The 27,698-nt window shown below is 44.2% G+C and overlaps 1 protein-coding gene across 2 annotated transcripts in view; it reads right to left on the reverse strand.

The window, feature by feature from the left end:
* ddah1 (dimethylarginine dimethylaminohydrolase 1) overlaps nt 1–27,698 on the reverse strand; it is a 47,411-nt gene that overhangs the window by 12,858 nt on the left and 6,855 nt on the right. The gene's annotated exons all lie outside the window — the stretch shown is intronic.

Consider the following 27,698-nt stretch of genomic DNA (forward strand, 5'->3'; position numbering starts at 1 on the left):
CCCCCGTCGGCCGTTTGCCCGACTACTTGGCAACCTGTGATCAAACCACCTTTCCTAACATGGCCGATCCTTCTTCTTCTTCTACAATCACAGTGGTCGTCTGCTCGAGAAATCACAGGACTGTACGAACCAGCACTTTACCTCAGCTTTCTGGTGTTTTCCTCTGACATCACATGAGGTGATGTGACCAAACAGGCGTTTAGGTTCCCTCCTCACTATGTGCATAGCAATGGTGTAAATACAACAATGTGGCCTCTGCTCTGTCTGCTCTGTACGACTGGAAGCTTTTATTGAGAATCAGCCCTACCCAGCAGCACCCCCGGGTCCGTGCAAACACATTTATTTTAAAATGGGATGAAGAATCCCAAGGAAATCAAGACACCTTTTAAAGTTTAATTGGAAAACTACATAACACTGAATCTCATCTCAAATTGTGTCTCAGCGGCTCAGGCTCATTTCAGCAGAGGTTGTTTGTACTGAAAGTATTCAAACGCTCCAGCTGCCATGGAGGAATGCACCTGCCCAGCCACAAGTATCCCACTGGCTCAGCCGGCAACAACGGGCCTGACAGAAGCCAAAGAGGTGGTTTACATCACATGTTGATGCTGCCATCAGCATCGCCCTCATTTATACAACAAGGAGCAGGCCACTGCAGGTCGGCAACCCGCACACACTTCACAAGATCAGGACATCACCAAGTTAGATATGCGTTTGAGTATCGACAAAGAACATACACAACGTACTGGTTTGTGCATACAGAAGAGACCTGATACACTGTTTAAAAGGTTTACGGGGCTATATCACTTTGAGGTAGCAGATCGCAACCAACTGAAAGTACTCCCTTGTGTGTGTGTGTGTATATATATATATATATATTATTTATTTATTTATTTTTTGGACTGAATACACCATATTTAGAAGTTCTGTCTTCTCTCTCTGGCCCTTTTCTCCTTCGTTCCATCACGGACATTCATCCTTTATGTATTTTGCCACATTCTCTCCATCTCTGTTCAGTGGCAGGGTCAAGATCTCTCCTAGTGTGGCTTCTGATGCAGAGTGGCCCATTATCTCTCACCACGAGGGACATCCAATATCAGACCCTGCCTTGGTGCCAACTCACTTTGCCAGCACCTTCTCCCCCCCTCCCGGCCCCCCCACCAACTAGGCCCCTCTCCAGTCCTCTTCCCTCAGCAATGAGGGGGGAAAAAAGAGGAGAGCAAGCAGCTAAATGCTGTTAGCTGGTAGCCTGCTTTGAATGAGAAAGGCCTTTTAGAGCCTGAGATCCCGTAGGTCTGCCTGGTACATTCCTGCCGTTCCAACACAGGACAGGGGAGATGGAACCCAGAGTGCACCGTGTCATTGGAGGCTCTTTACGGACGCCTTCTCCATTTCCTCGGCCTTGATACCAGTTATCGCATTCTACTAAAAAAAAAAAAAAAAAAAAAAAAAGGACCGTCAGTCTGTGCACGGTGCATTTGTCTTGTCGAGGCAATAGAGTACACAACAAAAGCATTCCTGAAAGTCATCCTAGCCGCCCTACACCAGGCGACAAGGTCCCACGCTCCAAAATAATGGGGATCAGCTACAGTTTGAGAATGTATAAATTACATGAAAACAATGGCATGTAGTTCCAGGCAGTTTGGTTGATTAACGATACAGAGAGAACATGAAGCGGTGACACATTTGCTTAAACTGATAACCATCAGTTTAAGTGTGAGCATGTTGTATTTAGAGCTGGGTGGCAGGACAAAGGGATCGTTCCAAAAGGATTGCATGGTCTAAACATGTTAGTCCATCATATCCTGCAGACACAGAACACATTAGTATCTGGAGAAGTGTTTCTGGCAACCTGTCCATTAAACCATCAAATCTAATTTTAGCTCCGTTTTGGTGTCCACATTCTCATGTGTTCACAAGGCAGTTGTCAGGTGTTAAGTGTTGAGCATCTGGGGTTTATGATAGTTTTTTCCTCTAAAAGAGACTTCCTGCTCTGGGTGAAAATGTTTGATGAGAGCCAGAGGAATCAAAACAGAAAATGTGTTGGCCACAAAACCAAAAATCGAGCCAAAAGACAATACAAGTCTTCATTCTCACCCTCACTCCTTTCACACTCCACAAAGGAATAGCAATTAGATATATGAAGAAAGACTGCAGCTTTGAGGCTTGTAATAGAATCAGAAAATACGTAAATGTAAACATAATACCTTTGCATTGATTACACTGAACAGCTGTGTTTAAAAACAAAGACCAACAGTTTGCAAAGGCAGTTTTGTGCGTCATAGCCGAGGGTTTGGCTGGACATTCAGGACACAGATGATGATCATAACAGATACTGTAGAAGAGGCCTGATGTAGAGGAAAGTTCAAAGACCAGTGGAACACAGAATAGGAATAATGGCCACATTTCAGGGCAATTGACCAGATGGAATTTGATGTTAATGAACAAAGCAACAAGGTTCGTGTGTCTATCGGAAACCTACTGTGTATCACGTCTTTGACGTCATGGAGCAAGCGTGACGTTTTCATATCAGTGCCAAACGATTTCATTCCAGCCAAGAGTAATCACAAAGGATACACAAAGCACTCCTACTTGAGTCACATAGGTAGGCGCAGACACGGAATAAAAGGGCCCAGTCTGACGCTGTCATGGTGGCCAAATGTTGCATTCCTAAAGGGAACTAACTGCAATGGTTTGCACTCGCACAGCCCGTAACGAAAGAATGAAATGACAACATCTCATTTAGTGGCAGCCAAGGGAAAACAAACCCTCCATGCGCGTTATCCAAACAACTCGATGGTGTATGTTGGAACATACCTGTGGTTAACCCACGCCATGCCTTCCTCCGCCTTTGCAATTCCCCACTCTCCCCCCGTTGAGCTTTAGGATAACATTAATGTTGAGAAGTAGGTCAATGGGAAGGCCTGCACAGCAGCAACAGTCCTAGAGACCCTCCCACCACACCGACCACAAGGAGGCTGCCGCAGTAAGAGAGCGGTTTCAGCCAGACCCGCTGCTCTGTCAGACCACTCTCCACTGGGGCTCCCTGGATATCAGGGCTCCGAGGAGGAAAACGCCTGACTGGAGTCCTTCTTGGGAACATTTACAGGCGTCTGAATGATGAGGGATCGCAGAAGGGCCGAGATCGTCCGAATCACGTGAAAAGATTGGTCACTGCGTCGGACTGTGGAATCGGGTGTCTTCTTAAAACCGTGTTATGCATTGGAGGTCATTTCATTTCAGAGAGCTGAGAAAGGCTACGGAACCCTCATTAAACATTAAGAAAATAATTGCTCTCATGGCTGTTCATTAGCTACTCCCTTTATTAATTTTAGATGGAAACTGGAAATTGAAAGAGAATTTCCCAAATATTTAATCATTTAATGTGGGGCCTGGTGTGATGACAAAGAATAATATAAAACTTCATCTACCTAAATTAGATTGAAGGATCAAAGACCCAGATCCCATTTTCCAAATGCAATTTAAAGCAGAGATGATAAGCTTTGTAGCTGCAGATGTTCTTATAAATTACTTCAGATTAATGAGTCCCTCTGTTGAATAAGGCTTGTAGAATGACTCTTCTTAGATAACACGTTCAACTTCTGAGATAATATTCTCATTAGAGAGGACGTTGAACATTTCTGGGCAGTCCAGCTTTAGAGTTAACTGCCAAACAAGTATCAATAGTTGGAGAGTGTACATTATCACAATGCACACTCACAGGGACACACAAGAACATGCAAGTCTCTCACGGAGCTAATAAAGGGCTCACTCCAATCAGCAGGGCTGTAAAGGATATGTCTGCTGCCACTCGCTGTGATGGCTCCACAAATACAGATGAGCCGCCGGCTAGGAACTGTTGGAAGGCAAAAGGATGGAGGTTGTTGCCTTCGAAAGGACGTGAGCCTCCAACGTGGGGGGGTGGGGGGGGGAAACCGAGGGCTTCGGTAAATACGTCTCCACTTGGCACCGAGGCCTCTGTGTTTGTTTTGTTTGACCCCTTCGGACTGGACGTATAGACCCAAGCGAGGGGGAAAAGACAATAAACAAACCTACGTCACAGAGGATGACAGTGGTGAGATTTACTACACAACCAAGAATTCATGCTGAATGGATTTTTTTTTCCCAAAATTGGTAACCGACACAAGCGTTGATGCAATGGCGGCTGGTTGATTGACAGCAATGGTTCTTTGTACTCAAAACCAGCATCGTCAATGATCCACACTTATAAAATGTTTTTACAACCTATTTTTCCTGTGCCCCATACATCAATTGGGGAAAAAGTGACATTTTCTAAAGATAGCAGGCCTAACGCCAGCAATGGGAGTGTGAGATGGTTAAAAGGTCGTTCCACTCTGCTCCAACATTTAAAGAGGGGTCATGAACCTGCTCTTCTCTGATAAACCTAGGTTAGTCAACACTTAACCGACGTTGCTCAGTGAAAACATTATAGCCAGCCCTCATCGAGAACAACATACAAGATGTTTTATGTTCTTCTTCTGTTTGTTTTTCTTCCCTGAAGAGAAACACAAGTGGGAATCCGTACTCACCCCCACCTTTGACCTACCTGGGATGACAGACGCAGGACCACCCAGTCCTCTTGCAAAGGCTGGGAGTTCAAGGTGAGCACATTGTGTGTGTGTGTGTGTGTCTCAATCGAGTGACTGCCACACACACACACACACACACATAGAAAGTGTGTGAGCAGAGGACCATAAAACTGTTTGTCGTTGGTTCACGTATTTAAAAATGTTTACAATCTGGAGATCAAATGAAATGGAAACTTCTTGATTTGTAAAAAGGACAACAATGTATGTGCACAGTAGTTTGGGGGAAATCGACCTTTAAATCAAGCTAAAACCTTCAAATCCGGCGCAATGGTCCTTTGCATATCCGAGAGGAAGATGTCTAGAAGCTTTCTGTTGAAAAATTCATCAGTGCAAAATGCAAAATGGCAAAATGCTTCAGCAGACATCTACCAGGTTGGTTTTGAAGTAGCACAGAAGGGAACGAGCAGTTCAATGGAAAGCTCAACGTCACCAAACTGTCACCAGAAGTCATTTCTAATAACCCGTTGGGCTGTGCGAGCGCCGTGGTTAAACCAACTCTCATCACCGCCCGGAGAACGCGCGTCACGTGCACCGAAGGTGATTCGGTTGAGGCGATTCCAGAAGGAATCCCCATTGTGTTTGTTTTTGTTCCACGGCTCGAAGGCCCCTGGAAAGCCAAAGTAAAAACAACATAACACATTTAAGCTGTTTCAACATTCGCGAGGCCCCAAGGTGTGTCGGAGAACGGAATGTCCAACCGAGCCCACTCCACAAAGAGGTGTGTGGATGTACAGCGGCGCGGCAGCCTTTCCTCCCGTGGCCTTTTCCTGTTTGATTCAAGTAGAGCTACAAGAAGGGGGGGGGGGGGGGGGCAGAGATTTTAGATGAGTCACTTTTAAGTTCTTCTTGAAGGCTTCCCCGACTCTCTCTCTCTCTCTCTCTCTCTCTCCCCTCCCACGCAGGGAGTACGCTTAGTGCACAGTGCCGACTCGCTCAAGGAAGAAAGAGGAACCCGCTGCTGAGAGGTAACGCAAAGCGAGGAGCGAGGTTGAAGGGACGTCAGAGCATTTCGACGGGATACGAGGAGTGCGACTGATAACGGCTCTTCCCTCAAAAACATTTCTCCCGCCAGGTGCTCCGATACTGTTTTGGTTTAAGCTGTTGACATTCAGAATATCTGCAGAAAAAAAAAAAGAAAAAAAAAAGTGCTGCTTACCGTTTAGATTGTAAACTAATCTGGTTAAATATTTTCCTATCTGCATTCTTTTCATTGTCGAGTTATTCCGGTGGTTGCTCACTCTGTCCAGAACACTAAGAGCGCACGGAAACCCGCTGCGTCCTCCAGAAAGAAAACACCATCATACCACACGGCTACACCCACCATTTCCAAAGAATGCGATGGACTTCTTCCCAAAGGGGGGGAAAAAAATCAGAGTTTGCCAGGCAAAGTGCAGCCTAACTGCCCATTATGGAGGGATTTCCCCAAACAGCCATGTGAAGTTAGATGTATGGGAGGGGCCAGTATGAAAAGATGAGGAAAAAGGGTTGTGTGTTTTAATCTTAAAGGGGGAAAAAGAACAAGATGGGCCAAAGGGTTTCCCATAAATGTTAATGATGGGCTTTCCCAGAAATATTTTTTTTCCCTCCTTTCCAGCAGGAAACAGGAGGTCAGGTGCTAACTTGGAATCAACCATACTGCAGGGAATGGTAAATGGACTCGTCCAATTTTCTTGTCTTTGACCAGTCAGGGCACTTTAACACTTTAACACATGTGTTAAATTAAACTATTCATACAATGATGCCGGGAGCTGGCATTCAGTCTCTTTCACACGGACACTTGGGCAACGTGCCCATGGACTAGTGGAGGGGCTGCTGAAGTGAAGCAATTTCACGCAAGCATCCCATCTATTCCAGTGCTGTTGGTTTATAATCATGGTAAGATAGTGGGAGGATTGGAGGAGTTACTTTAACACATTCTCCATATGGACAGTTTTACTTTAACACCAGAATGCTGAGACGTAGCCACAGCTACTTGATGACAAATGCAAAATAAAGTAACAAATGGCACCTGCAGATCCCTTTAACACACTAATGGTTAATTGATTACAGCTATAACCCTTTGGTAGTAGTAGTAGTAATATGTCCTAAGACTGACAATGATGAAGGGAAAACCAGGCACCAACTTAATAAAATACACAAATAGTACCTAGGACATAGATTTCTGAAGAGTTGTTGACTGTCAGAAGCAGATGCAGTTCTCCAACTCTAATGCTGTACTGCACAGTCTAATTTAAACAGGTTAGTTATACAAAATTCAAACCCTTGTACAATTCATTTATATATTAGCTGTAAAGTTAAGTTCTTAGGGATCGACTCATTTCTGGCTCTTCTGCATTTGCCCCTTAGCTGCAGCTCACTGTTATGCCGGGATGCTTTGCACGATGCAAGTCCGTCTGCAAGCTGACATAACGGAAAGCCCATCATTCATCAAATTTGCCAGCCCAAGCCTCTCGCTGGCTGGCGTGTGAAACCAGTCCCCGATGGCCTCCTGCTGCTTTCTTATCAGTGACATCCGGGCTGCCAGCGCTCAGGCCCGTTTTAACACATGCGCGTCCGTAGCGAGGCCACAGCAACTCCCGCGCTTACATTGCCTGCTGAGGCCTGGACTCTGAGGGCTACAGAGCTTCGCCTCTCGACCTCGGGCCTCCATGCAAAAACATCATCGCCGGCGTGACAAAACGAGACGGGCTGTAATGGAAACGGCACACTTTCCAGACACTCGAGGGAATAGCGAGCATCGCTGCCTGAGCAAAAAAAATGTACAGACTACCAACCGTAGCCCCCCCCGCCATCCTCCCACCCTGTCTGCTTGTCTGGCCATCTTTCAGGAATGACTGAACAGCTTTCATAACGATTAGACCAAGTTATTGATAATAAACCCTTAAAGACTTAAAGAAAAAACTGAAAACAATGAAATGCCCCATTTATCAGACGTTGTGTGTTCAGTACAGATGTGGTTATTGTTTTTGATACGGATCCTTGGGTGAATGAGCAGACCAATCAAACGGGAAGACTAAACTTCCACAAGAATCACACTTAATCAGTTTTGCAGTCTGCAATGAATTTAGAAAGCACGTTGTTGGAGTCTGTGCTGCTTTTCTTTGTCATACGATAGTTTTAGAAATGTGGGCTTGATCGTGAAATGAACAGTTAGTCGCTTCCCTACTGTATGATGTACAATGGACAGTGGGGATTGTTTGTGCAGAGAGAAAAAAAAGGTACATTAGCTTACATTGGGTCTGTACTAGTGCAGTTTAAGACTCTCCTTTGATCTCATAGGCATTCCAATTGAATGTACTACTGATCTGGAGGTAAATTAGGACATTCGCTGCACTTAATTGATTTGACAAATGGAGAGTTTAGTTTAGGATGCAGCCTTTGCTATCTGGATGATGTATTGTACCAGAATAAAAACAACAATGTAAATGAAGTAGTGCTGAAGTGAAGGCATCTGCTGTAGGTGGATCACAGCAGAAGCTATGTGAAGTAAGCGTGTAACACCCCCTTACCCCCCCCTTCTCTCCCCCTTCTTCATTTCACCGGTATAGAGGTGGATCGCATTTCGACCTCCCATCTCCATCAGCCCCCTTCCATCTGATAACCTGTGGTGAAGTTCAGAAGCTCTTAAACCTGGCCATTCTTGACATTCTCGGGATTCTGGATGGTGTGACCTCATTGGGTGAGCGGAGCTGGTAGGAAAATAGCCCCCGGCAGAGTCTTTGCTTCAACACGGAAACTTAAGCTATCAAAGAATGCATGTTGTGAAATCTTACTGGGGCTGCACTTGTGAGTGAAAACAACATGTTTTCCTACGCTAGCATGTTTCCAATCATCGTGTGTAGATTATACTGCAGGTATGAAAGCTAAATGTGAGCCACATGTTCAAAAACACACACACACACAAACCCAAAACAATCCACAAGTATAAGAAACATTTAATGCATTCATTCAATGTTCCCACCACATGTTAAATCACTGCAATACAAACTTTAAATAAATCCGATAGTACAAATTAAAACAAATATAAATCAAACTGCTGCACTTGTCATGAATGAGCAACATGAGGGAATTACATCTGTACAGTAAATCAAAATGCACGGTTCAAATTTCCTATCCGTAACATTTTGTCAGGGTGGATTTTTTGTCATCCATGCAACCGCAAAGGTTGTAATTTAGGAAAGCTAATACATAAGTTCCGAATGTACAGCATGATCTTTGACTTCGAGCAAGGAAAGGTGTTTAATAATCTGATATTTCAAACTTTAGAATCTAAAATTGATCATTATCATTTATGAGGTGCATAATTGCTTCCTTGCAAATTTCCCCACTGTTTTGGCCCCTTATTTTGGTCTCATATCACATGTTTGGATGCTAAATGCTGAACTACATCCCCCACCTGGTCACTAACTAGTCCATTGATTGGTGCTGAGCAGGTGTAACAGCGTATGGAGGGTTTTAGAGCCTACTCGATCTAGAACAAGCTTCTGGATCATAAAGCCCTACTTTTACCAAGACAACAACACAAACAGGATGTTTGTGTTATGACAGGATCACAATATAAACATGAATTCATGAATTCATGTTTTTGCCAAATGCAAAGGACAAAGTCAAATTTTGCAATGTTTTACCACATTGGTTTTGTTCCTAGTGAAATACAGAGGAAAATGGTTTTCTTTGGTAACTGGTCATTTTGATCTTTTTGCTTTGTCATGCGGATAAGAAGGAAACACTTGGCCTATCGGAGCTCGTTAACTGGAAACTACTATGTATGGCTTCATAGGAAGGATTTATGAAGGCGGGGAGACTACAACGACTGGCTGAAGAAGCAAAACAATGCGCTAAAAGCTGCTGAGTAGCATCCTAGTTATGTGGTTATAAGCTACAGAACACTGTATATGCAGTATAGGATATATCTTCATTCAATGGAAGCTTAAAAACAAAGAACAATGTGAAAATCAGAGTGGGGTTTTACTGTAGGTCAAAAAGCAGGAAGAGACAGGTTGAGGTATGATGTGCTGGGAGTGGTGGATGCAATAAGGGAGAATAAAGAGGAGGAGATGGTAGCAGGTGTAAGAAGACCATTATATGGCCCTCTACTTTATGGAATGTTCTTGGTATACAGAGCAAAGCAATTCATTAGGTCTGCTAATCAAACCGAGTGCTTGTCCCTGTGTGTGTGTGTGTGTGTGTGTGTGTGTGTGTGTGTGTGTGTGTGTGTGTGTGTGTGTGTGTGTGTGTGTGTGTAACAGAGTTGCATGCCTCTCACTGGAGCACATAATTACAAGCTGGTGATAAAAGAGGAGAAGGGGGCATTGTGGGATAGCTGTAGTGAGAGTTGCCATTTCTGCCATGGTTTATTGAATGACTAGGTAGACATGATTAACTACATAGCTGGGAGCTCTGGTATGCACACACGCACACGCACTATGCTCAATACTTGATCAAAAAAAATCTGCAAATGCTTAAAAAATGTCACGTGTACATGTAAAATGTCGCGTAGCCTGAAATGTGCAACACACACACACACACAGACACACACGGACAAACTACAAATGTGGAACTATCAGCACGTCAGGCCAAAAGAAATGGGAATATGTTTATACTCATAACCAGGCTTTGAAAACATTCATTTAGTCAGACTCTGCTGAATCATTTACCAAAACTGAGGTGGAAAAAATATATATATATATAAGCACGGAGTCTGGCTTTTTACGTAATGCCAGCAGCCAGTCAGTCAGAACCACAGGATGCATACAGGGGAGCAGAGAAAACAAACACTGAAGGATGTCCTTTCTGCATACTTGATGCATTTCCCAGCCACAAATACCAAAGTTCGCCGGTACGCTGCAAAACAGATTCCCTCTAAAGCGACCTGTGATTTTACCGTATAAGGATTTGACCACAGTGGGTCTTAAGTTGTGTGTATATGTGTACGTGTCAGTATTTGCGTAGGTGTGCTGGGAAAAAGTAGATGAGAATATTTTGTACAGCTGGTTCGTCTTGAAAGCAGTTCTTCTGTGTTATCATCTTGAGATGGTGGCCTTTGAAGAATCTCCGTGGTTAAAGAAAGCTTGAAGCTAATGAAGGGAAAATCTCTCAGTTACCACTTGCTGTGACATTGTTAGGACCCAGCGGCCTATGATAACAGTACACAAACACACGCACACACAGAAAAGGGCAGTTCTTACACCATTAGTGCTAATAATTACTGAACTCCACTCTGCTGCCACTGGATGGAAAAGATTTAGTGATCCACACATCACAGGCGACGGACCTCTTATTATTGCCATCTTGTTAATAAACCATCAGTCTGCAGGTTTTTTTTTTTTTTTTACCAATATTAGATGCTCAAAATATGCATTATAGTGTAAATATATGGTCTGTTGTATTTTGCTTTACCTATCAGTGTTTCCCCTACTAATATAACAGGCGGCGCCCCCACCGCCCCTATGAAAAAGTCCCTCACCCCCCGTCGGCTGAAGTTGGAATCCTAGGGTGGAAACACTGCATATGCTGGTGAAGAGTTTAAGATAATTACAGAATACTGAGGAAACAACCTTTGATGGATCTCATACCTCCACTTGATTTACCCTCCACCATTTCCTGTCCTCTATTTAGACTGTGACCCATCAAATGAAGGCAAAATGGAAGGCAAGATTCCCTTTACCCTGGGGAAGGAAAAGAAAAATCTATAATTTGAGGGACAATAGATTACAATGAGAATGACAAACACCTATTCCATTCCTGTGCAGTAATACGATGGTCTTATAATAAGAAGTGATAGTCTGGCCGTGTATGTCTTTTCTGTGCAGCTGTAACAGAGAGTACATCAAAAGCAACATGCTGCATGTCAGATCTAATAACGGCAGTTGAGTCACAGCTGCACGTCTGAAACCGCCCACCGATTAGGATGCACAGGCCTTTGAACTAACGTGACTCATGCACAAGCTCACTGAAGTGCGCTCGTTGTGGTAAACATGAAGGGGGAAACGGGCCCAGCCTTACAGCCTTACAGGGCCAGGGCCACAGAGTTCAACCCCTTGAGGTCAAGAGGACACATGGTGCCGCTTACAGAGGCAGCAGAGGCTCACTCGGCCTTGCATGCAAATGATCGGACACGAATCCACGTGCGTGCGCTCAGTCACAGTTCGACCCTTAACTGTCCAATCAACAGCTGCCGAGGCACAAACGCGGCGAGTCAGCCGACCTCATGCCAACGATAAGAGTAATACCTCCCTTTGGAGTCACGGATCAGGGCCGTACACGATGACAAATACCTTTGGCAGTGCTAAGCAACAGCTCTTCCTTCAGGGTCTTGGCCTTGTTTAGCCCCCTGCTCAGGACATGCACGCATTGGTCCAAAATAGGATCTCCTGTGTGTAAAAACACCTCACGCGCTGCACACGCCTACACACCAGCAATGACATCATACGACAAACCCAGTGGCTCTCATTCATTTCAAATAATAGGAGAGTCAATACAATTAGTAGAAACATGAACCAGTTTAAGGGAATATATACACATTGTTTTGTGTATCTATGACATCCAGTTTAACCTATTAGCTTATGGACGTAGAATTCTCTTTTGGACCCAAACTGTCTCTCGACAGTGAGTGCCTGCAACATCTGTCACAAAGAATTCATTTGACATATTCTTGCACCATCTTCTCCATTTTTAATCCATCGTTCTTTTGCAACTAAGCCCTCAGTTCAGATGGCTGGGATGAACTAATAATTTTGACTCAATAAATTCAGACTGTGGCTTATTTCTGTAAGTAATTCTGACCGGGCAGTCATTCCCTCATTGTCTCTACAGACACCAAAGATCCCTGCTGGATGGTTTGCAAAACAGTTGCATAATATAGAAGATTAGAAGTGAAACTGAACCGCATGATTTAAACGTTGCAACAAATTGAACCATTTGTGTGCAAAAGCTTGAAATTGAAAAAAAACACTACAACCTTCAAAAGTGGTTGTTAATGAAGGAGAAACAGATGCAGCAGAGTGACACAACAATACAATGGGTGGCTAGTGGGGGTTTTCCATTCTCAAAGGGCCCCAGACTGCTCCGAGTTAATAGGCCATGTATCCTTTTGCTATAAGCTATCAGATTTGGCACTACGGGAGGAACCAATGTTCTGATGCGTCGTAAAGGAAAATGATCTCACAGGAAAAAAATATTTGCGTACATCATTGCAAAATCTTTCCAAATCCTTTAAACTTTGTTATGATTTTCTGGCACAAACTATTTAAGACTTTTCCGAAAGAAGCCGACGGCTCTCACGTCGTTATCACCCGGTGATGTCATGGACCCAATCGGAGAGGATTACGCAGATGGCGGGAGAGATGAACTCCGTGTTACTTAGGAAAATGCGGACTCCGCTGATAAACTATGGGAAGAGTGACGAGGAATTTGGCTCCGCTGTAATCTCACTTTCTGACAACAAGGATTTGGATCGACAACAAATGAAATGTAAAATACTCAGACTTATGATTGCAAAAACAAACAAAAGTAGAAAAAAAAGCCAAATGAACAAGGAAGATTTGCGAGGATGCAAGAGGTTTGATGCGTAACGGCATTCCGTGTGAGAACAATCAATTCGAGGCACTTTGTTTCTTGTGTTCCATTAGTCATTATGCTGGAATGGAAATAACAAAAGGAAGAGCTTGGAAGAACTTAGCAGCGTTCACAACAGTTTTGGTAGCTATTTCAGGAAAGTACTGAGCCTTTAAAAAAAAAAAAAAAAAAAAAAAAAATGGAAAACCATATTTAAGGAGACATTTTTAGTGATTCCAATTTCACAGAAAGAACCAATGGGCTTGGGAAAGTAAAAAAAAAATATGAAAAGACATCATTTGATCATCATCAAAAGCACAAAAGGGGATAATTAACATCTTTACTTTGTGAATGACACCATCATTTTGATCTATTTAAGTTGGAGTTTTCATTGAAACAATGACATGTGACTGAGGAGGGATGCTTTATTCTGACTTTTGTGATTAGCCATAGATGTGTTTTCAAGAGGTCGCAAGTCAAATAGGGAGTTAACCACTAACCTAAATGATCAAACAGGTGTCCCGTGTGTCCATTATTGATCCATGAAGCTAAATGAGGTCAATGCGTCATGGTCCATACTGGGGCCAGAGCCCAACATGGTCAACAGGCACATACATGGACTCAACAGTCATGCTGACGGGTGCTGAGCAGGTGACATTCCAAAGGGGACCTTCACGGCCCGCCGCCATGACACGAACATTCCTGTGCGCCGGACGCGTGGCTTTCCATCAGTTTACAGGTTCATCTGTCATTTGGGCGGCATTTTCACAAGCATTATGTAACTGAGAAAATCTTAAAGACTCGTATATGGTTCCAGTGCAGATGTTGATTCAACATGTCATACTCACTTTGTCCTACGTGACAAAGTGAGCCCTTTATGTGATTATGTCATGTAATTGTAACTTGCACTCCGCACTAAAAGAGTCAAAAATAATTTAGCTTGAGTCCGTAATGTGAAATTGTGCATTTAATTGTAGTTTATGATTGGTGTAAGCTTTCCAGTTTCCCCATCGGTCTACATATAATTCCTGTGAATGACCTAATGAAGGGCAATAAACTTTCACTGATGAGATCAAATAAAATCTGAGATTTATGACATCAAATACAACCTTGAAAAAAATAAATAATAATAAGGGAACCAATACCAACGCAGTGACAATGCTACAGATTAATCTGCCTCAACGGCTGTGTAACAGTGACTTCCATTAACCATCTGAAAATCTTCAGGGGGGGTGGGGGGGGGTTTCCAAACAGCACCTCTGACCAAAAACAAACAAGGTATTCAAACCAAAAGGTGTCATTTACGTCTTTGAAAACCCTGAATTTGATCATATAAAAGCAGACATGCTGTCAGAGGACTGGAATGTGAAATGGAGCACAGTGGGAATGTCTCACAGGCTGTGTGTGTGTGTGTGTGTGTGTGTGTGCGCGCCTAGGCTCTGGCACTCGACAGGTGTGCTTCTTGGGATTGAACAATCCCTGTTATTGCCCAGCCATCCTTTCAGAACTGCCTTGCACCCGGCGAATCACATCCAAAACACTGTTAAACAGGTAGTAGAGAACAACCATCAATCACTCAGAGACCCGACGGGCGCCCATCCACCCGTGCACACGCAACACAAAAGCGAGGACCCCTCAACACAAAGCGCGGCGTGTATTTCTGGAGGACAATCTCATTTTTCCAAGCATGTTTCTGTCATTATCATTCCTGGAGTAGCTCATGTTTGAAGTCAGCGGGCCGTGGAACAGCACAGTGCTCACTCTGCACCGAGTGGGCTGCAAAGAAATGATGGGGAAAGCAGGTGCTGTGATTGGGGCTACGCTACAGAGAGAGAGAGAGGGGGGGGGGGGGGGAGAGCTGGAAAGACCAGAGAAGGAGGGGGCCACAACAACGAGGCTGAAAGCTTTGCGACCTCATTTCCTACAGACTCAAGAGTTCGATTCGTTTCCGTATCCACTTGGCGTTGCGTTCTGATCAGTGGGTTTTAGCATCTAGCTGATGGACTGTAGGTCTAATAGAGAGTATTTTAAAAAGCAAGGCTGTTTCAGATGTTCTCAAACAGAGGGGTAAAGGTGCTAAAAACAAATGGTGTCTTCAGTGTTTCACAAAGCTTGAATCTTAAAGACGATGAAAGTTCCCGATATTTAAAATGTTGACCCTATCTGCCGCCTGCTTAGTAAATATTATAGTATAATATATTATTTCATCAGACAAAACATTAGCAACAGACGCATGTCGCCTAGCTGACGCTTCATTTTGGGAATAAAATTCAGAACGGATGATCCAAAGATACTTCCCTTTATGAGAAGAAGTGCTGTGTCACAAGCTTTAAAGCTCGTGTGGATCCCTGAGAAAAAGAACAGTGTCGTTGTCTTTTTCTCAGCAGCCACATCAATTATCAGCCAGTTGGTAAGATTCATCATGTGTCTAATGCAATGGCAACCATTACCATATTTCAGTAGTTACTCACTCATAAGACAGTGTGTGTTGTGGTAATGTTGCCCTACCGACTACAGGCACTCTGAAAACACAGGAGGAAGGAACAAGTGTGTCTCGGAAAAAGAGGCTCAAATGTTGGGAGGCTTACTCAAAATGGAAAAAAAAATATGCAATAAAAGTTAAACTCAGTTTAGGCATAAAGGGAACATCCATTTGCTTGTCTTTGGAAAAAAACCAACACGTAAGCCCGTTTTAATGTACAACAGTTGGTTATGCTTATTGATAGGAACTTTATTTTATTGCATGCTTCTCTGACACAAGCATCTACACAACACCACAGCCTCACACTGCGGCGGTGCCACACACAGAGCTAATGAGGAGGACCGATTAAGCGGCGCTCCTGAAGCCTTCGGGCCGATCGATATGAATCACCGAGAGGAACCAGTAACCAGATAAACTGCTATTGTGGTGAACAATAGAGACCCGTATGAAAACGCACACAGAGCGGACCCGACATGCGCAGCAGCAAACGGACTCGATGTGCCAAAGTGATAAAAAGGTCAATCGATAGCGTCCCGGGGGGGGGGGCGGGGGGGGGGCGTTGACGAGGAGGAACTGTGCCGCCTGTTATGGCTGTTCGCCCCCCGAAAAAGGAAGCCGACAACGTGTCCCGGTGACTGCTGGGACACGGCGACCCGTGTGTGTGTGTGTGTGCGCGTCTGGACGGGATGTCTGTGTGTACAGTCCCGTATTGTGCTGCATGGGACTGGTTTTCTTTTCTTTTTCATTTGAACGGATCGCAAAAAGGATGTTAAAGCGTGTGACAAGAAGTGTATCTTTTGGCCAACGTCGTGACAGACGTCTTGAGGCGAGCTTTTGTGCGCGGATCTCTCAATGGTCCATGTGAAATAAAATTGATTTGGTAGCGGAACTAAAATGTCACACTCGCGGCCAAACAGACGCCACCAGCATTGAACCGCTTTCCCTCAGCGGCGTGTGACATTTTGCTTTATAGGCAATTATTGATATGCATTTCAACAAGAGCGTGTCATTATCTTGGATCCGTCAAACAACATTAGCTTGAGGAATCCAAGGATGCCAACGGTTCCCATGTGCTTCAACCTTTCCAGAGTGTGTGCTAAAAGGGAAATGGACCCATTATGCCGCAGGAAAGGATGGTAGATTCTTCCCTAATGGCTCTGCTCTAATGATCCTGGCATTCGCAAGACCTTGTACAGTCTCCCAAGCCTTACAACATGAATTCCCACTAATCTGCTTTTCTCTTTTACTGTAAATTCTCTTTTCCTGTAAATTGATTATCTCTGGATTTTGAACTGCCAGCTGTGGCTCTTGTGGTGATTGCGTGGTACATTCATGAACCATTTTCCAAAAATATTCAGAGGCTTAGATCTACAAATATAAGGACTACCCTGTAGTTTGAGCAATGAGGCCTTGTGGAGCGATGGTGTGTTGATGCTGTCTGCTGACCTTCTGATGGGAACATCCTCTACGGGCCAAAAGGATTCCAGTTCATCAGCCTGCTTCCTGACCCTCTTGCCACTGACCTGTGATCACCTGCCAGGACGTTTCTGTTGAAGCAAGGCAGCGAGTGGGAGACTGACCTCATCAGGGGCGAGTTACCTCCTGCGAGGTTTTTATTATTAACCTCATCTCGTGACGGAGTCATGCATAAACACACGTTTGCTTTGCTCCGAGGGGCTGCTGGAGGGGAAGGCACGGAGTAACTCTTTCCAATTTTCCGGAAGTCTGCTGGAGCCTCCCACTGCTCTGGGCCCCAGCGGATGACTTCTTATTGTGGGTTTGGAGCCCCGGAGCAATTAGATGAGTTTATGGTAAGCGCTAAGAAGCAGAGAGGCTTGTTATTCTGTCAGAGCTGATTTCCTTCTCTCTCCAAACGCCGACCTCTGTGGGCTGCCAAGAGAGGGCATGGGCCACAGCAGCGCATTTAAAAAAAAAAAAAAGGGGGGGGGGGTTAAGGAAGCGGAACATTTTTTTTCACCCTGCAGTGTTTATTTTGATTTCCTGTAACAACATTTTGTTGCCAAGCAATTTGAGCCAAAACATGCTGAAGGCAACTGCATTTGATCCAATGCAAGTCATTGGTTATCTAGTAAAGAGTATGATAGTATCTATAATAGATGGCTTTGTGAAGTTATAGTGCAAAACAAGCATTTTTAATAGCAGAAAAACTCAAACAGCGAACCCCTGTCATACTCAAACAAGTCATGTGCTGGTTGTAGGTGGTTAGAGGCTGCAGAAGGACTTTGTCAAACAATGACGCATCTTGCCACAAGAGTAAAATCCAAAAGATTCTTTCCACAAAGATAGACATTTCCAAGCGTGAAAGCACTAGCATAGCATTCCTTACATGAATGAAAAAAATAATAATCTATGATGCACCTCCCTGTGCAGTCCCAAGAGCGTTTCCCAACACTGTTGATGTCTTTTTTCCAAGTGCAGTGCCAACAAAATACTTCATCTGCTCCACCTCTGAGGCCTGTGTATCCTCCTGAGTCTTTCTGCGGGATTCACCTCTTTACCGAAGCATTTGCTGGAAAACCAAATAAACAAAGTTGCACAATGCAATGAGGGTCCTTGTGTATCCGACACCAGCCGTGCTGCGGCCCAAATCTAACAATTTTTACGGCCCCAAAGTCGACTAGGCTCCCACCCATACAGTGTATACAAAACTTCAACCTGCTGGGTTGCGTGTGGTTTTGCTTCTTAGATGAGTGAAACGTACCCGGAGGTGAAGGAGAGATCCATCCGAGGCTCCTCTGCAAAAAAAATGCCGACGATGATGGAAAGGCTAAAAAAACGTAATGCATTTTCCCTTTCAAACGTCACAACTTAGCGTTATGAGGTAAGGGGTTTATCCAGATGTGTGTTAACTCATCCGAAGCATGTTGCATTTATTTTCTGACGCCCTTTGTTGAATATCGACTTGTCATTTTTTGTACTTTCCTAAAGAGTAACTTTGACAAAAATGCCAAAGTTACTCTGACAAATAGAGACAAAAATGAATGATTCCCACATTGAGTACACAGCAGCCTCTGAATTTCACAGGGTGGATGAGGATTTTGACATTGTTTGGCAGAGGAAAGTGAAAGGGCTGCTCTGAGGCTGGAGTATGCTGGGGTTCCTGTGAACCTAGGAGGCCCTTAGAGAAAGAATGGTTTAAAGCAGTGGTGTGTGTGTGGTGCCGAGGTTGGATTATGCAAAAATGATTAAAAAAAAGTTATTGCCCTCACAGCTTGTTTTGGGGCTGATCGTTAGTTTTGTCCCCAAAATTGTTTGATATTATCCAATTGAGCAAATACAAAATCAAGGGTTTAATGTCTATATGTCAGATTCATGGTTTAATCTACATCAAATTCCCACAAACCAAAAGATGCAATTTGTTGCAAAAACATTTTGTTGATTAGCGATATCTTCACAATTGAAGAGCTTGATCTAGCAAAGATTTGGCATGAATTACTCAAATCAACAAATTTTCATATTTTTGTGCCATTGGATTATTGAACTAATCCTTTCAGCACCAGCCCATTTACGCTGGCTCTGCATTTTCTCTGCGTGTGACTGAGGCTGCTGGAGAAGACGGCTGTGTTTTCAGTGTGATCCTTGGCGTGAGAACAGACTGGGAGCGGACATCACACCACACTGCGACAGCCGAGGGCAGACAGGGGAGGCAGCGCACACCTCCCGGCCCGGCCCCCGATACCTGCCCTGCCCCTCTCACACAATCCCCTACTCACCATGCACATGTGAATGCGTCCATGCACACGCACACAGTGCCCTTTAAGACAACTGCCCAGTGCACAACTCGGGTTCAAATTGGTCCAGATTCATGCTGCTGCACATTTTTTTTTGTAAAAACCAACATTTCGCACAGTAAGTCTAACGTGCAAACCGTTCGTTGCCCGCCAGGAAACGCCCCCGAGCCGCCAAATGCAAGGATCATCAAACCACAGGTCGGCATATCAAAGATCTCTGAAGAGGCAACGCACAAGATGCTTCATTACTTTGGCAGAGATGGTTTCTTCAAGTCTGAACAAATACCGTATGACAGAGATTTTTGGAACATTGGCACACAACTCAAATCTCTTCTGTTCAGGCATTCAACGTGAAATGCATATAGATCATCACTAAAACATGGTTATTGATCCACGTAGCCCCAACCTCTGGGCAACTGCCGTCGGGTACATACTGGTGCTTTATTAGCTGCTACTTACAAACTAGTAGGACATATTGCCAAACGTCCTTCCAGTGGATAAAGATTCACATTTCTTGTGACGTATGGATTATTCATCTTCATTGTATTGAGGCGGCAGCGGAATTCTCACAAGGACATCCCAAAACTATGACTCTGGCTATAATAAAACATCACTTTCAGAAACGGTTGCAACGGATGCAGCGGAGACCCACCGCTGTAACACGTGCGCAGGTGACACGTGGGTGCGAGAGATGCGACAGACGAGCACTGTCCCTGTGGCCTCCAGCCTCGTCCCGACGGAGAACATTGTGGCACCCAGTCGATACATACTGCCTCCTGAGACACCTGGGTCTCACCTCCTGTGTCTGAGAATGTATGGACTCGCGCGCACGCAGACAGGGAGCGTGTTTGTGCGTCCTCGGGAATGCACGGATACAATCTCACGCAGATTAACAAGCAGTAAGCATACGCTATTAACCGGTCTTCTTAGGTTTTTAGGAAATCGCAGAGGGAGTGTGCAGGAGGAATAATATGTCAGTCTTTTTATTTCTTCATTAAAAACAACTAAAAGTCTTCCTGGAGGTGAGGAACGTGTGAGCAATGTAGCTTTATCAAACGCTTCAGTTGAGATATTTCATATGCAGGGTTAGGGATTTATAACTTGTATTTAGCTTTTAAACCTAAACATACATCTCAAAGATGTGCGGATACCTGAGTAATCCAAAGAAATATTAAACCTTGCGGATTGTCAACATCAATTTAAAATGTGAAAATATTGATATCAGCGCATGTCGTTTTACTTCCAAGCACTTTTTTGGAGATGAAGGCTTTCTTCCCAAATGCTCTAAATCTCTGGATCATTACAATAAAACTTCAACCTATTCAGAAGAGTGGGAATAGAGCGCCACATATTGTTTAGTAACAGAGACTTTCATTACGTCGGCCAAGATTCACTCAGTGTTAAATCCAATTTACTAGTGCCTCCTACTTTGGCATTATTAAAAACTACTTTGCAGATCGCAAGATTCAGACTGAATGAGGGAGCAGAGACAAAATGCTGCTTCAGAGGGGAAGGTTCTAGAACTAAAACCGCGTCTGACAAAGATCACTTTCATTAAAACCTGTTGCGATCGAGCAGCTCCCATTTGGAGATCGAGCAGAAACAACTTCCAACAGGAATATTGTGTACTCGTCACAAACAAATATATGAATGCTCACCATCGTTCAAAACATTAAAGTCTTGGCTACAATAGCAACCAACGGTTTGAAAAGACTCCAAAAATAACTCCAACGAGCTATAAAATATAATATGCATATTAGTCCATTGTAGCTTTCAGAACTCTTATCAACGTGAAACTTGTCCACGCACAGGACATGGTATGGTGGACATGCTATTTTCAGAGACCAAAAATCAGCCTCAGAGGTGTAAAGACTATTGAGTTGACCTTTCCGCCGAGACCGAAAGCAGAAGAAGTTCAAGCAGTGACAGGAACATTTACTGCACGCTGTGATAGATGAGCCAAAAATCAAGAGGAAACACTCTTAGCGTCTCCAACCACGACGTCAGCAAACAGTGAACCATCATAATTAACTTGACTGAGAGCCGCCTTTAACAGCCACAAAGATCGATGGGGGGGGGGGGGGGGGGGGGGGTGCACGTGTGCCGTGCGAGAGCTTTTCTATGGGTGGACTTTAGTACACATTCATACAACTATGTGTTAGCGCTGATGACGTGCGTGTTTGTTTCCCCCCCCCAATGGTCAAACAAAGACTCGTTCTACTGTAAGTGACTCAACGGGCGAGAGGGGGCAGTTTATTTTAGGGTGCGTGTTGAAACGGATGCGGGCATCGTAGCAGTGTGCCGTTGTGCGTCACGGGTCTGGCTCCTGCTGCCATCATCTTGACATGTAAATACAAAAAACCCTCGCCGCTCCAAGTAATGCGAGGTGAGGGGAAGTAGAATTGAGGTGGAGAGCCTACAGTCACAATAACACAGTATCAGGAAAAGTACTTATTCCCCTTGTTTTTATACATACAGTGTGTCCGTTGCTTCTTACTTCACTGTTGATTTACCTCCAGCTCCCCAGGAGCCCTGCTCCGTTTCATTCAAGCACACCGTGCCAATGTTCTTTCCACGATGCAGCGAGCCCCGTCGACACTAAATGCAGAGTCACATCATTTCAGCCAGCGTGAGCTCAGAGGAAAGCAGACAATCTTGAGTAAGCAGTCGGATGGCGAGGTTCTTTGATGTTCCGAGTGGGGTTGGAGTGCTTTGACAGGTTCACGCCTGTAGACACACAGTGCAGACAGGACGCATTGTGCGCATTTCATGTACTACTTTTCGGGTAGAATCACGAGCTAAAAAAGACCTTTCAGTCTGAATAACCGTATTCTGTTTAAAGCATTCAGACACAACTAATGATTGCTTTCATTATTGATCTGTTGTCTTTAATAATGACAATTTCCCCTCATAATTCTCCACATACCACATCAAATGTCTTGTTTAGTCCAAGCATTTGTTCAAAAAGTGCTTAAATGAAAGCGATATGAAAGAAAACAAATAGAGAAGTTCTTTACATTTAAGAAGCGTTTAGATAATTGGGGGCCTGGTCCACTCTCAGCCTCAGACGCTCAGTGACAGCAGAAACCATTTAAACACAAGTGTCAACTGGACTGACAGAAGATACTGATGGTGCAGTTCAGGCAAATAATGAAGGTTATTAACAATTTGTTTCTTTCAGGTATTCGGTTGTTCGAGTGAGAACGAATCGGATGGAGTGAGAAGTCAAAGAGTGACAGGGAGCGATGCGAGGCAAGTGGAGCGGGAGAGATTATACGAGTGTGCAGGGATTCGTCTCGTTCAGTCTCGACTGGTTTTTGAAATGTTGTCAGAGGGCAGAAAACTGTGGCAGACGCCATCACAGTATTGTATATTATACCAGTGAAGTATATCTGATTAAAGTGAGGTTCAGTGCTACGTAGATGAAGTAGTAAGGTCAACATGCCCAAAGCAAGCTGCCAATGATACATGATAACGATGTATTTCAGAGCTCTTTTCACTCTTTGCTTTAGAAACCTCAAAATCATGCATTTAGTATATGTATGTTCTGAACAACAGCTGTCAGGTCAAAGAGTCTCTTCACAAACTGACATGTGAAGCAAACAACCTGATTCACTAAAGAAGGGACCACAATTTGAATAAAATACAAATATCCCTGGAATTTTTCCTTTAGATCAATCAAGATGAATGAGATCAAAAACCCATCCGTACAACATCTCTGGAACCATATCTCCAAAACATCTAGAGTGGCACCTCAACATAACAACATTCATTTTATTCAATACATTCTATCCCAAAACTCTCAGACAATGCTGTGGCCTTTCTGACTTTAGCGGCATTTTCCCCCAACGCCACGGTTCCCGACCCACTTCCTGTGTCTTCCACTGCTCCGTCTCGCATACCAAAGCAGACATTCACACGCCCACGGTGACCCGGTCACACTGCAGGGCCCAGAGGAGTTCCTGCTCACGAGATCACTGCAGCTGTCTAGCAGGCTGTTGCACCACGCGGGGTTGGTGGGGTCGCCGAGGGTGAACCCGAGGGGGGGGGGGGGGGGGAGCGCAGGGTGTAAGGTGACATCATGGAGGGGCGAGGGCTCCATGATGTATTCATGTTCTTCATGAAAGACTTCCTGGTGCACACTAGAGGCAAAGTACTGGCACAAGTTGATCGAAATATACAGACCACATTGTGATAATCCCCAAAAAAAAGATCTCCCCCCCCCTCCTAGTAATTTTCTATGCTATTATCATATCACAGTAAATATAAATTATTCTTCCTGTTTTGATGGCAGGCTACACTGTAGTGCTCGGCCAAAGACAGATTCTTCATCGGAAAGGCATCTACAAAGACCCCGAGCAGCAGGATGTTGAATGCTGAACCCGAGCAAGACCTTGGAAGACGTTTCGGATTCGATATCCTTTGAGAAGTGAATGAATGAAAGCCGGCGGATGAGAGAGGAAGCTGCACCGCGATGTCACAAACCAACCCGCCAGACGAGGAGTCAGACAGCCAAACAGTGAGAGGAAGGGCAGGTTAAATGTGGAAGGAATGTGGCAGACAGTTGGGGAAGGTACATTGACCCCCCCCACCTCCGCTCTCCCCCCAGCCCACATGCTACTGGCGGGTTCCAGGTGTCTCACCCTCCTCCTCCTCCTCCTCCTCCCCCGTTCACACGCGGACGCCAAGCCTCCCTGAAGGAAACCAGGTCGGTTCCGTTAAGGAAGTGATATAAGAGGCGGGAGGATGGCGAGGAGTCTGCATTTGCACGCAGTCTAGTCAAAACAGGGCTTCTGTGCGGTCTGGTGTTAGTTTGGGGGCAGCCTCACGAGGCATGACCAGAAAGGGGCCCGCACGGACATATAAACTGCCGGGACTGAACCTAAATATTGTGTCTGCAGCAAAATGTTCCATCCGGTCTCCAGACCAAAATTTCACACTTGTCCTGACGGAGTTCAGTACTTTTTAATGACCATTATTTTCCAGGCCCACTGAGCGGAGCTCACAGTAACTGCTTACAGCAGTGCACCATTATCAGATGCAGTCAGTACCTGCTGGCACTTCCAAAATAGATAATGGCTATTGATGCAATCGCAGCGTTAGAGTAGTACCAGTGGAACCGGTGGCAGGATTAGTAACCTTTTTCTGGTGCGTTTAAAACTGTCCATTCAGGGGATGAGGCTAAATCACACATCACCTGTTCTCAAAGCAGCTCTTTTGTGCTTCAGTAAAACAGTGGAAGCAAAACGTGAGTGGAGGATCAGAGAGGATTTTCTTTTCAGGCAATTTGGTTTGTCTGTCAAACTCCAGCACAACCTGAAGTGCAGAGAAGCAAAGTCGCCCAGCTGCAGCTACCCGGAGACAGATGAAATTATATGAAGCAGTTCATAAGAGTTCTATTAAAGCAGTACTTGTCGTGGCTGCTGGATTGCGAGTGGAGTTTATTTCTCTCCAACAATTCTGCAAAAACTGTACTGTGAATAGCTGCTGTACATTTTCAATAAAACTCATTCCACGAAGAACACTTCAATCCTTTCCGGTTGCCTAAGCTTGCTCTTCAAAATCTCAGAACTATTCATTGGACAAATATTTGAGTAACCTTTGCATACGGTTAAAAGGGTTCAAAAAAATATACCTGCCTTGTTTTGGGAGCAATGAAAAACAATTAAAAATGAATTAAAAAGAAACCACTTTGGCTGGAGCAGGACTATCAGAATTTGCTCATTGTAATGCAAAATGCATCTCAAGAAGTCCGCCGGCTTTGGGCTCCATTCAAATGCAGGCACAAGGCCTGCTACGGTTGCAATGCTAGAAACAGGAATCCGTGCAGATTAGGTGGAGAAGGGAAATTATTAAACTAGCTCACCGTGCAGTGCAAAAGCAAGCTCAAGGGCCACATACAGAAATCCAAAAATCACAAATACCTATTTTAAGTCAATGTCAAATCTTGTGCCTTTTGAACTTTGCTGATATCTGCAAAGCTAGAGACGAGGTGTGTCTGGTCTTGATGTGAAGGTGCAGCTGATCTGCTCACCTCTGCTCTTCAATCTGTCACAGTGAGTGAACCCCAGATATCCTGTGGAGAAAACCCACCTTTCCCTCACTGCACACACTGCTGCTTGGTCAACGTGTCACCTCGACTGACAGCACTAACTGTCCCTTAAACTCAGCACCTTGTGAACCCCTTTACCCGGAGTTGGTGCTGAGAAAACTACTAATAAAATATGTAAGCAAGAAAAAACATGCAGGTTTTGATAGGCACGAGGAATGCCAACAGTTCAAAACTTGCATCCGAGCCTTTACAGAGAGCAGCGACGATCCCACACGATACGATCCACTGTGAACTCATCCGTCCTGAAGCTGCAGTGCTTTAGGACGGATGCAAAGCTGCAAAGCTGCAGTGCACGCGCGCTTCCGTGCTGCTAAACAAGGACAGGTGAGGTCATTTTTTTTCGAGCTAAAAAAAGGGAGCAGGAATAGCTCTAACACACAATGTGAGTCTGCACACTCTAAATTAACATTAACTGTGATTTACTTGGGGTTCATTTATGATAAAACATATTACTGTATGCTGTACTGCAATGCATAACTATTCTGTGAATTATAGAGCCGTGAAATGCTTTCAAAGCTCAAAACAGTATTTAAGAAATGGTTTTCTCGATGGCCATGAGTAAATATGCTCCATTTCACTGACATTGAAAGGGTAACTTTGTTATGTTTCAACCTCCACCCCATTTTCCCGATATTGTGTGACTAAGAGAAAAACATTTCAGAAAATTGTTCCCCTCAGTATGGAGACTGACTTCTGTTAACAGTTGCTCACAAGCTTTAATGGAATCCTTTTGGGGAAAGGTGGCACCTTCATTAGATCCACTAAAAAGGGCCAGTTTTTGCAATTGTCGTGCTGAGATTGTTATTTGAAGTGGCGAACATTACGGAAAAAGTGAGGAGAAAATCTCTCCAGGTGGCATGGTGGTCAGAGGGAGTTTGTTGATTTGCAGGACAGAAAGTGAAGCTGTGTTATACGATTTAAAAATTTTGTGACTCAATATTTGTCAGCTTTCCCATAGAGGAAGAATGCTGTTAAGAGTGGGCTCTCTTGCTGCCCAATATATTGACTTCAGGAGACTTGTGCAAGACGTAAGCAACAACAAAAACACAGGCTCAAGCGAAAAGATGAGGAGGAAAAAAAAGCTGCATCCGTCAATCAAGGGAATTTCATAATGTTGTCAAACACTTAACAATCTGAGACTGTCATTTTCACAGGATCCCAGTCAGCCTGAATCCAAAGGTCACCTTGCAATCTGCAGCTCGGCATGCAGCTTGCTGAACAGTTTCTGCTTATCAAACTAGGTTCAATATCATAGGAATAATTAACTTTGGCTCGGTTTTTGAGTGGTTTCAGACTATGCTTCAGTCCGCAGTCAACCGCCCATTAGGAGAAGCATTTCCCTTGATAAAGCTTTAAAGCCACAGCCTAATGGATGAAATGCATGCTGCAACTTTAAGGAAAGTTTTCCGATCCATCATATGGGAGGGGAATTAGGTACAATAAATTAGAAAAAGTGATGACCCTACCCTTTAAAAAAAATAAATAAAGAAGAGTTTTTTCCTTTGACGATAAAAAAGGAACTGGACAAAGTCCATGTTTTTCACTGGCAGCGCATGAAGGAATCCTGGCTAATGATGAAGTGAGCTGGATTAGGGAATTACGCAGTCGATTATAAATTGACTTGCAGAATTTGTAAACTGATCATGTGAATAACGGGTGTCACGGGGTGCACGCGTGTGTGGAGTGCTTCGACCTGTACTGATCATGTCCTTCTCTCCAGAGGAGACGCTGTGGGATCTTCACCTCTCCTACGAGCTACGGACCTCTGCTTCCTCAATACACTGAAATTAAACCTCCGAAAAAACTGAAATCTGTGATATTTCGGCTTTCCGATAGGAAGATCATAGAAACCTCACAAATGAGTGGTTCCAAGTCGTCACACATGCAGTGGCAGGCAAACCACTGCAAATGAACCTGCAAACTGCAAATGAACCTTCCCTCGTAAATCTTGGCCTGGGATCGGTAGCACGAGATGGGAGACTGAGAGTGCTGAACACATAGCAGAAATAGGCCCTAGCCAAACATGCGGATCACGATAGTGTAAGGTCATTAAATAATAAATTGCCGACCAGGTTCATAAATGAACTATGAATAAAATGCATTTAGTGTACATCAAAATACAACCATGATTCTGGAGATGTGTATTAAATAAAGTAATGGGAGCATTGTAAAACCACTGTAATTGAATA

This window comes from Pungitius pungitius, chromosome 7, assembly GCF_949316345.1.
Source record: "Pungitius pungitius chromosome 7, fPunPun2.1, whole genome shotgun sequence".
Taxonomy (NCBI): Eukaryota; Metazoa; Chordata; class Actinopteri; order Perciformes; family Gasterosteidae; genus Pungitius; species Pungitius pungitius.